The 7,929-nt window shown below is 41.8% G+C and overlaps 1 pseudogene; it reads left to right on the top strand.

The window, feature by feature from the left end:
- Positions 1-5,394: 5,394 nt before the first annotated feature.
- On the top strand, positions 5,395-6,680 carry LOC129509385 (keratin, type I cytoskeletal 18-like; annotated as a pseudogene).
- The last annotated feature ends 1,249 nt before the right edge of the window (positions 6,681-7,929 follow it).

Here is a 7,929-nt window from a genome sequence, read left to right on the forward strand (position 1 = left end):
GGTTGCCAGAAGGAAAGGGTGTAAAAAATGGAAGAAATAGATGAAGAGAATTAACAGGTACAAACTTTCAAATATAAATAAGTCATGGAGATGTAACATACAGCATTGGGAATGTAGTCAATAATACTGTAATAACTTCATACAGTGATAGCTGGTAACCTATTTAATGTATATAAATATCAAATCACTGTGTTGCACACCTGAAACTACTACAATATTTTATATCAATTATTTTTCAATTAAAAATAAGAATACTATAATACAAGCATATAATTAAGAGCTCTACCTTAGAGCTAGATGCTCAGGTAGAGGCTTTGACTTAGTCACTAAATGTGTGACCTTGAGTAAGTCACTAAGCCCATCTAGATAGCAATTTGTCTTTTGCACAATGAGGAGTAGGATAAGACCAAGTGTTTCATATATTCTGCAAAATGGCCCTATGTGGTGAGACAGTATCCATTTGGCAAAACTGTGTGTCCTCCATTCGCTCTGCTAACCGAAGCAGTCCTACTTTTCTATATTCTATATGTTAGGAATCTGTTTCTGTTTCGTTTGCAAGTTTCTGTCACTAAAAATGGAACTAAATTTCCTCTAATTCATGTTGTAGCTCATAATAGACCCTGACATTTCTTAGGGGAAAGCAGTCAGAGGTGAAAACTAGTAAATGTGTCCATGAAAGATCCACTTTGTCTTTAGGATATAATGTCTTTAGGATATCAACTTCCAAGGAAATCCTTTTAGGTTGAGATTTGTGCTACATTATATATTTCTAAAACTTTCCCCAGCTGTTCACATTCACTTGTTTTTTTTTTTTTTTTTTTTTTTCCTGCTAGGATTAAACCCTTCAATTGCTCTTTTACAGATTTCTAACCGATTAACAGCCAGGATTTCAAGCAAGCAGAATCCAATTAACATACTTAATATATCCATCAATTATTAATTTAATTAAAACATTTAGTAAATTGCCATCACTGTACCCAAAGCTGGATGAGTATCTTGAATACTTTGGGGAAGTCTGGATTGCACCATAGACATTTTTTGTATCTCTACGGGCCTAAAACTGGAAGAAAGTAAAATGGCCTGTTCCTTCCTTCCTTTTCACTTTCAGATAATTTGGAAAAGTTTAGCTCCTCCTAAAAAATTCAGACTGCAAATTGGCTTTTCCAGTGTCAACAGTTCTTTCAATTTTCAAGCATACACTTAATTTCTCTAGATAACTACTATACCCTTAATTCAGTCATTCTTCCTTATCTACTAATCATGACCTCGTCTTAATAAACTAGTCTTGGTTATGTTATGCTATGCTATATAAAATTAGGTAAGGAAATGACATTAGTTGTTAAATGTCCAGTCTAGTAAATAAGTAATACAAGTCCCACTTTTTGATACCTTGTCCTCCCACGTAACAGACATCACAAATCAATTATACCACACCTTCTCCCTTCATCTAAGACTTGTTCAGCCCTGTCTTATCTTTCTTTTCTAGTCACTTTTGAAACCCTAAAACCACTTTTACCAAACACCATATACTGAAACTCCTCCTTGGATGCCATGTCTAGATTCTCATATTCCTCTTCTATCACTCTCAACTAAACCTAGACATCATAATACTTTTGTGTCTGATGAACACAAACTTCACAAGCCCAGGTAGAAGAAAAAAAAATCAGCATAGGTCAGAGCTTCAAAGGAGCAGTGAGGACTATAATAAAGCTCTTTCTTCCTACCAAGCCCCCTCTGACCACACCCCACTTTATCAGGGCACTCCAACTCTCCTTTCTTCAGGGAAGCTCTCTTCCTAAAAGCTTAAATGTGGGCAATTACTTGACAGAGCAAGCCAAGAGTGCAGTAATCACCTCTATTGTTACTCCCGTCTCCTCTGGGTAGATGTTAATTATAGCTTTTGGAGGCAACTAGTAAAGTAACTAGGGTAGGGAGCCCTGAGATTAGGTGGATTGACTTATCTGAACTCTTCTGGTTCTTTCCAGGACCTGTGCTAAATGGGGTGAGAAATTTGATTAACTCTAAAGCAAGGCAAACTATTCAAGGAGATGATTTAGCAAAACAGGAGTATAGGCTTCTCAGGTAAACTCCGGTTCCAATCTGACCTCTGCCACCCACTAGCCTGAGGACACTGGCCAATTCTGTTTCTTCTTCTACAAGACAATATTAGTAATTCTTTATCACATGATTGGTGAGACAAATTTTTAAATATATTTTATTTATTTACTCATGAGATACAGGGAGAGAGAGAGAGAGAGAGAGAGAGAGAGAGAGAGAGAGGTAGAGACACAGGCAGAGGGAGAAGCAGGCTCCATACAGGGAGCCTGATGTGGGACTGGAGCCCGAGACTCCAAGATCATGTTCTGGGCCAAAGGCACGTGCCACACCACTGAGCCACTCAGGGGTCCCGAAATAAATTTATTAAATAAGATTCATTCATTCATTTCATTCATTAAATGAAATCTCATTCAGTAAATGAGATTATGAATATAGGGTTTCCAGCACATTCCTTGGCAGAGAGTCATCATATAATAAATTTGTATCAAATTCTATCAACATGCAACTTCAAATAAAGATATGACAAGTTGGGATCCCTGGGTGGCGCAGCGGTTTAGCGCCTGCCTTTGGCCCAGGGCGCGATCCTGGAGACCCAGGATCAAATCCCACATCGGGCTCCCAGTGCATGTAGCCTGCTTCTCCCTCTGCCTGTGTCTCTGCCTCTCTCTCTCTCTCTCTCTCTGTGACTATCATAAATAAATAAAAATTTTTAAAAAAAAAAGATATGGCAAGTTGGGATGCCTGGGTGGCTCAGCAGTTGAGCATCTGCCTTCGGCCCAGGGTGTGATCCTGGAGTCCTGGGATCCAGTCCTACATCCGTCTACCTGCATGGAGCCTGCTTCTCTCTCTGCCTATGTTTTTGCCTCTCTGTTTCTGTGTCTTTCGTGAATAAAGAAATAAAATCTTAAAAAAAAGATATGACAAGTTTTTCTTGTTAGCTAAGTGTGTCAAAGGAACAGGAATGCCTAGACACACCAGCAGAATCACAGTGGATCTCAAATTTTCTCTTGGGATATGATGAAGATAAAGGTTTTACACAAATCCTCTACTCAATAAATTAGTTATTTTTCTCAATTCTAACATATTAGTTTTAATAAATTCTTACTATTCCTGAAATTAGTCTTAAAACTGATACTTACATTTAGCATGGTACTATAACTTTCTCTTGAAAGTTTGTCTTAAAATCCATAGGATGTCTTATACTCAGGGATGTTTTAATTACATAATTAAGTGAAATAGTATTATTAAAAATGTATCATCTCCTTTAAGAAATGAGCATAGCTATGCTCTGAGAAGCCTAAAAGACCTGGTTGACTGTCCCAGGTGTCACCAAGTTTTTCCTTCGAATTTTTACTTTGTCCTTGAGTCTCTCTCACTTTAATTCTTTACTACATCCCTACCTTCTAACTACTATTTTCTGATCACTTGCTATGTTCCAAGTACAGTGCCAAAGGCCTTATAAAGCTTATTTTATTTTACTGCTTACAGCTCTAGAGGTGTAGGAAATTAAAGAGGTGGGTGTGGAGGCTCTGATTAAAACACTGAGGTACAGACAGGTGAAGTGACATGGTTCTAGTTTATAGTATCAGAGATGGGGGTCAAGTTTAGGTCTGACACTGAAGCCGTGATTCCTGAGCTTGACCAAAGTTCCTTGATGATAAGAAAAGGGCTTTACAAGGAAAGCAGTACCATAGTCCCCAATAGGGATAACCTCAGAGATAGGGCATAGTGGAAAGCAGAAGAGGGTGCTCTCAAAGTAGCTCCAGAGAAGGAAAATTAGCAAAATCAAAATATACATTGTGTGCCTTAACATTATTTTTCAATCAGTGAATAATATACATTTTTAGGCTCCATGGAACATAACATGCAAAGGAATACGAGATTGATATTATATAGAATGTATTTAATATATTCTCTATATTTTTACACTTTAAAAACAATAATTGACTAAAATTCATGGTGGAAAATATTTTATTGGGGCCATAATTCAAAATGGGAAGTTTCATCTTTTAAACTATGTGGATGTCGAAAGCAAAAGAAACAAAAACAAAAATGAACTATTGGGACTTCATCAAGATAAGAAGCTTTTGCACAGCAAAGGATACAGTCAACAAAACTAAAAGACAACCTACAGAATGGGAGAAGATATTTGCAAATGATGTATCAGATAAAGGGCTAGTTTCCAAGATCTATAAAGAACTTCTTAAACTCAACACCAAAGAAACAAACAATCCAATCATGAAATGGGCAAAAGACATGAAGAGAAATCTCACAGAGGAAGACAGACATGGCCAACATGCACATGAGAAAATGCTCCGCATCATTTGCCATCAGGGAAATACAAATCAAAACCACAATGAGATACCACCTCACATCAGTGAGAATGGGGAAAATTAACAAGGCAGGAAATCACAAATGTTGGAGAGGATGCGGAGAAAAGGGAACCCTCTTGCACTGTTGGTGGGAATGTGAACTGGTGCAGCCACTCTGGAAAACTGTGGAGGTTCCTCAAAGAGTTAAAAATAGATCTGCCCTACGACCCAGCAATTGCACTGTTGGGGATTTACCCCAAAGATTCAGATGCAATGAAACGCCGGGACACCTGCACCCCGATGTTTCTAGCAGCAATGGCCACAGTAGCCAAACTGTGGAAGGAGCCTTGGTGTCCATCGAAAGATGAATGGATAAAGAAGATGTGGTTTATGTATACAATGGAATATTCCTCAGCCATTAGAAACGACAAATACCCACCATTTGCTTCGACGTGGATGGAACTGGAGGGTATTATGCTGAATGAAGTAAGTCAATCGGAGAAGGCACAGTGTATGTTCTCATTCATTTGGGGAATATGAATAATAGTGAAAGGGAATAGAAGGGAAGGGAGAAGAAATGTGTGAGAAATATCAGAAAGGGAGACAGAACATGAAGACTCCTAACTCTGGGAAATGAACTAGGGGTGGTGGAAGGGGAGGAGGGCAGGGGGGTGGGGGTGACTGGGTGACGGGCACTGAGGGGGACACTTGACAGGATGAGCACTGGGTGTTATTCTGTATGTTGGTAAATTGAACACCAATAAAAATTAATTTATTAAAAAAAAGAAAAAAAACTATGTGGATGTAAAAATACTCTAAAAACAGTAAATGATAGAAATGTTAAAACAGAAAAAAAAAGAAAGAAAAAGTAAAGCAAAAGGAAAAAAAAACTACAAAAGTAAGATAAACAAGCAATAACTGGAAAATATTCATATGTTATATTAACTACATTTAAATCACTTACCTGGCCTGGCCCAAGCCTGAGTCCTGGCCTCCTGAGTCATACTCTTGCTCTCTGAGCAGCATGAGCTTCACCACCCCCTCCACCTTCTCTTCCATCTACTGGTCCCTGGACTCCGTGCAGTCGCCCAGCCACCGGGTCCCGCCGATCAGCAGCAGCGCGGCCAGCGTCTACGCAGATGCGGGGGGCTCTGGCTCCCAGATCTCCGTATCCCGCTCCACCAGCCTCCGGCGTGGCTGGGGGGCTAGGGGGCCCGGCCGCGGGAATGGCCGGGGTTCTGGCGGGCATAGGGGGCATCCAGAGCGAGAAGGAGACCATGCAAAACCTGAATGACGCCTGGCCTCTTACCTGGAGAGGGTGAGGAGCCTGGAGGCTGATAATCAGAGACTGGAGATGAAACTCCGGGAACACCTGGAGAAGAAGGGACCCCAGGTCAGAGACTGGGGGCATTACTTCAAGACCATCGAGGACCTGAAGGCTCAGATCTTTGCAAGTGCTGTGAACAATGCCCACATCGTTCTGCAGATTGACAATGCCCATCCTGCTGCTGACGACTTCCGAGTCAAGTATGAGATGGAGCTGGCCATGCACCAGTCTGTGGAGAGTGACATCCATGGGCTCTGCAAGGTCATTGATGACACCAATGTCACTCGGCTGCAGCTAGAGACAGAGATTGAGGCTCTCAAGGAGCAGCTGCTCTTCATGAAGAAGAACCACGAGGAAGAAGTAAAGGGTCTACAAAACCAAATCGCCAAATCTGGGTTGACGGTGGAGTTGGATGCCCCCAAATCTCAGGACCTCAGCAAGATCATGGCAGATATCCGGGCCCAGTATGACGAGCTGGCTCAGAAGAACCCAGAGGAACTGGACAAGTACTGGTCCCAGCAGATGGAGGAGAACACCGCAGTGGTCACCATGCAGACCGCTGAGATAGGAGATGAGATGACCCTCACGGAGCTGAGACGTACTGCCCAGTCCTTGGAGATCAACCTGGACTCAATGAGAAACCTGAAGGCCAGCTTGGAGAACAGCCTGAGGGAAGTCGAGACCGCTACGTGATGGAGCGGCCCAACGGGGTCCTGCTGCACCTGGAGTCAGAGCTGTCCCAGACCCAGGCAGAGGGGCAGTGCCAGGCCCAGGAGTATGAGGCCCTGCTGAATGTCAAGGTCAAGCTGGAGGCTGAGATTGTCCCCTACCATTGCCGGTTGGAAGATGGGGAGGACTTCAGTCTTACTGATGCCCTGGACAACAGCAACTCCTTGCAGACCATCCAGAAGACCACCACCTGCAAGATCGTGGACAGCAAGGTGGTGTCTGAGACCAACAACACCAAAACTCTGAGGCGTTGAGGCAGCAAAACAGGGTACCCTTTGAGGAGAAGGAGGCCAATTAAAGATTCAGAGGTCAAAAAAAAATCACTTACCTGTTGCATGCATAAAACATCTCCACTCACATGCTTTATTCTGACAAAGCCTACAGCAACTCCGAGCTTTTATTTTCCTAAGAGGTGCTGGCTTATAACAGCTGCCCCAAAGCAATTATCAGTACTCTCAAATTTTTCTCAATTTGGACAGTAAATTATACAGTTACCCTAATATTACTCAAGCTTTGACTTTTTAAAGAATATTAAATTTATTTATTTGACAGAGAGAACAAGAGAGCATAAGCAGGGGGAGCAGCAGCAGAAGAGGGAGAAGCAGGCTCCACACTAAGCAGGGAGCCCCATGGGCCTGATCCCAGGACCCTAGGGTCATGACCTGAGCCTAAGGCAGATGCTTAGATGCACCCAGGTGCCCCTACTCAAGGAGTTTTGACTTTTTATGCTAGCCCTGCCAATTATAAACCATAAAATATTTTTTATTCATCAGATTCCTTTAAATGGCAATTTCCCCATATGTACTAGTAGAAATGGTATCATAGTTCACTTTTCAACAAACACCAGGGAGTTGCAGAAAGTTACAAGGTAAGCACAACATGATGACTGCCTCCTTCTACAAGAGTTCCTCCTCCTGAGAGCGCCTGCTAACTTGACCCACAAAATATATTAATTCAGACTCCAGTGAGGATTGAAGAGACAGTGATGGACATTCTGACAGGATTAAAAGTGAGTGCTCATGGCATCTTATTATATTGGTAGAGTTTTCCCCTTGAAGCATGATTTTCACTTCCAAATATCACCGTAAAGTGTGATGTCTTCTTCAGAGCACTGAGTAATCCAGTATTGTGCTTTGCACCCCTCCAGATTTATCTTCCATTACTTGGGACTGTGACACTTCCGGAGGAGATGTTCTGGGAAGAGCAAGCCTTTTCTATGACAACACACTTGCTTTCCACTGCACCAGGCTTCTTGGGAAGAGAAAGAAGTGGGCTGCCACCAAGGAGGGGTGTTGGTTGTAAATTATCTATCAGTAGAATGTCTCTTAACAAAAAACATGTCTGGCCAACCATAATATCTGCATTTTTTTATGACTGAATTATTCCTTTGGACAAAGACTTTTTTCCCCTCTAGGTCCAGATGTGGCCCAGTAAGAGCTTTTAGCGGTTTTTATTAGGCACCCAGCATCCATCTTTCTTTTATATGCTCTACAAAGGCTCAGG

The sequence above is a fragment of the Nyctereutes procyonoides genome, unplaced genomic scaffold (genome assembly GCF_905146905.1).
Source record: "Nyctereutes procyonoides isolate TBG_1078 unplaced genomic scaffold, NYPRO_anot_genome, whole genome shotgun sequence".
NCBI lineage: Eukaryota > Metazoa > Chordata > Mammalia > Carnivora > Canidae > Nyctereutes > Nyctereutes procyonoides.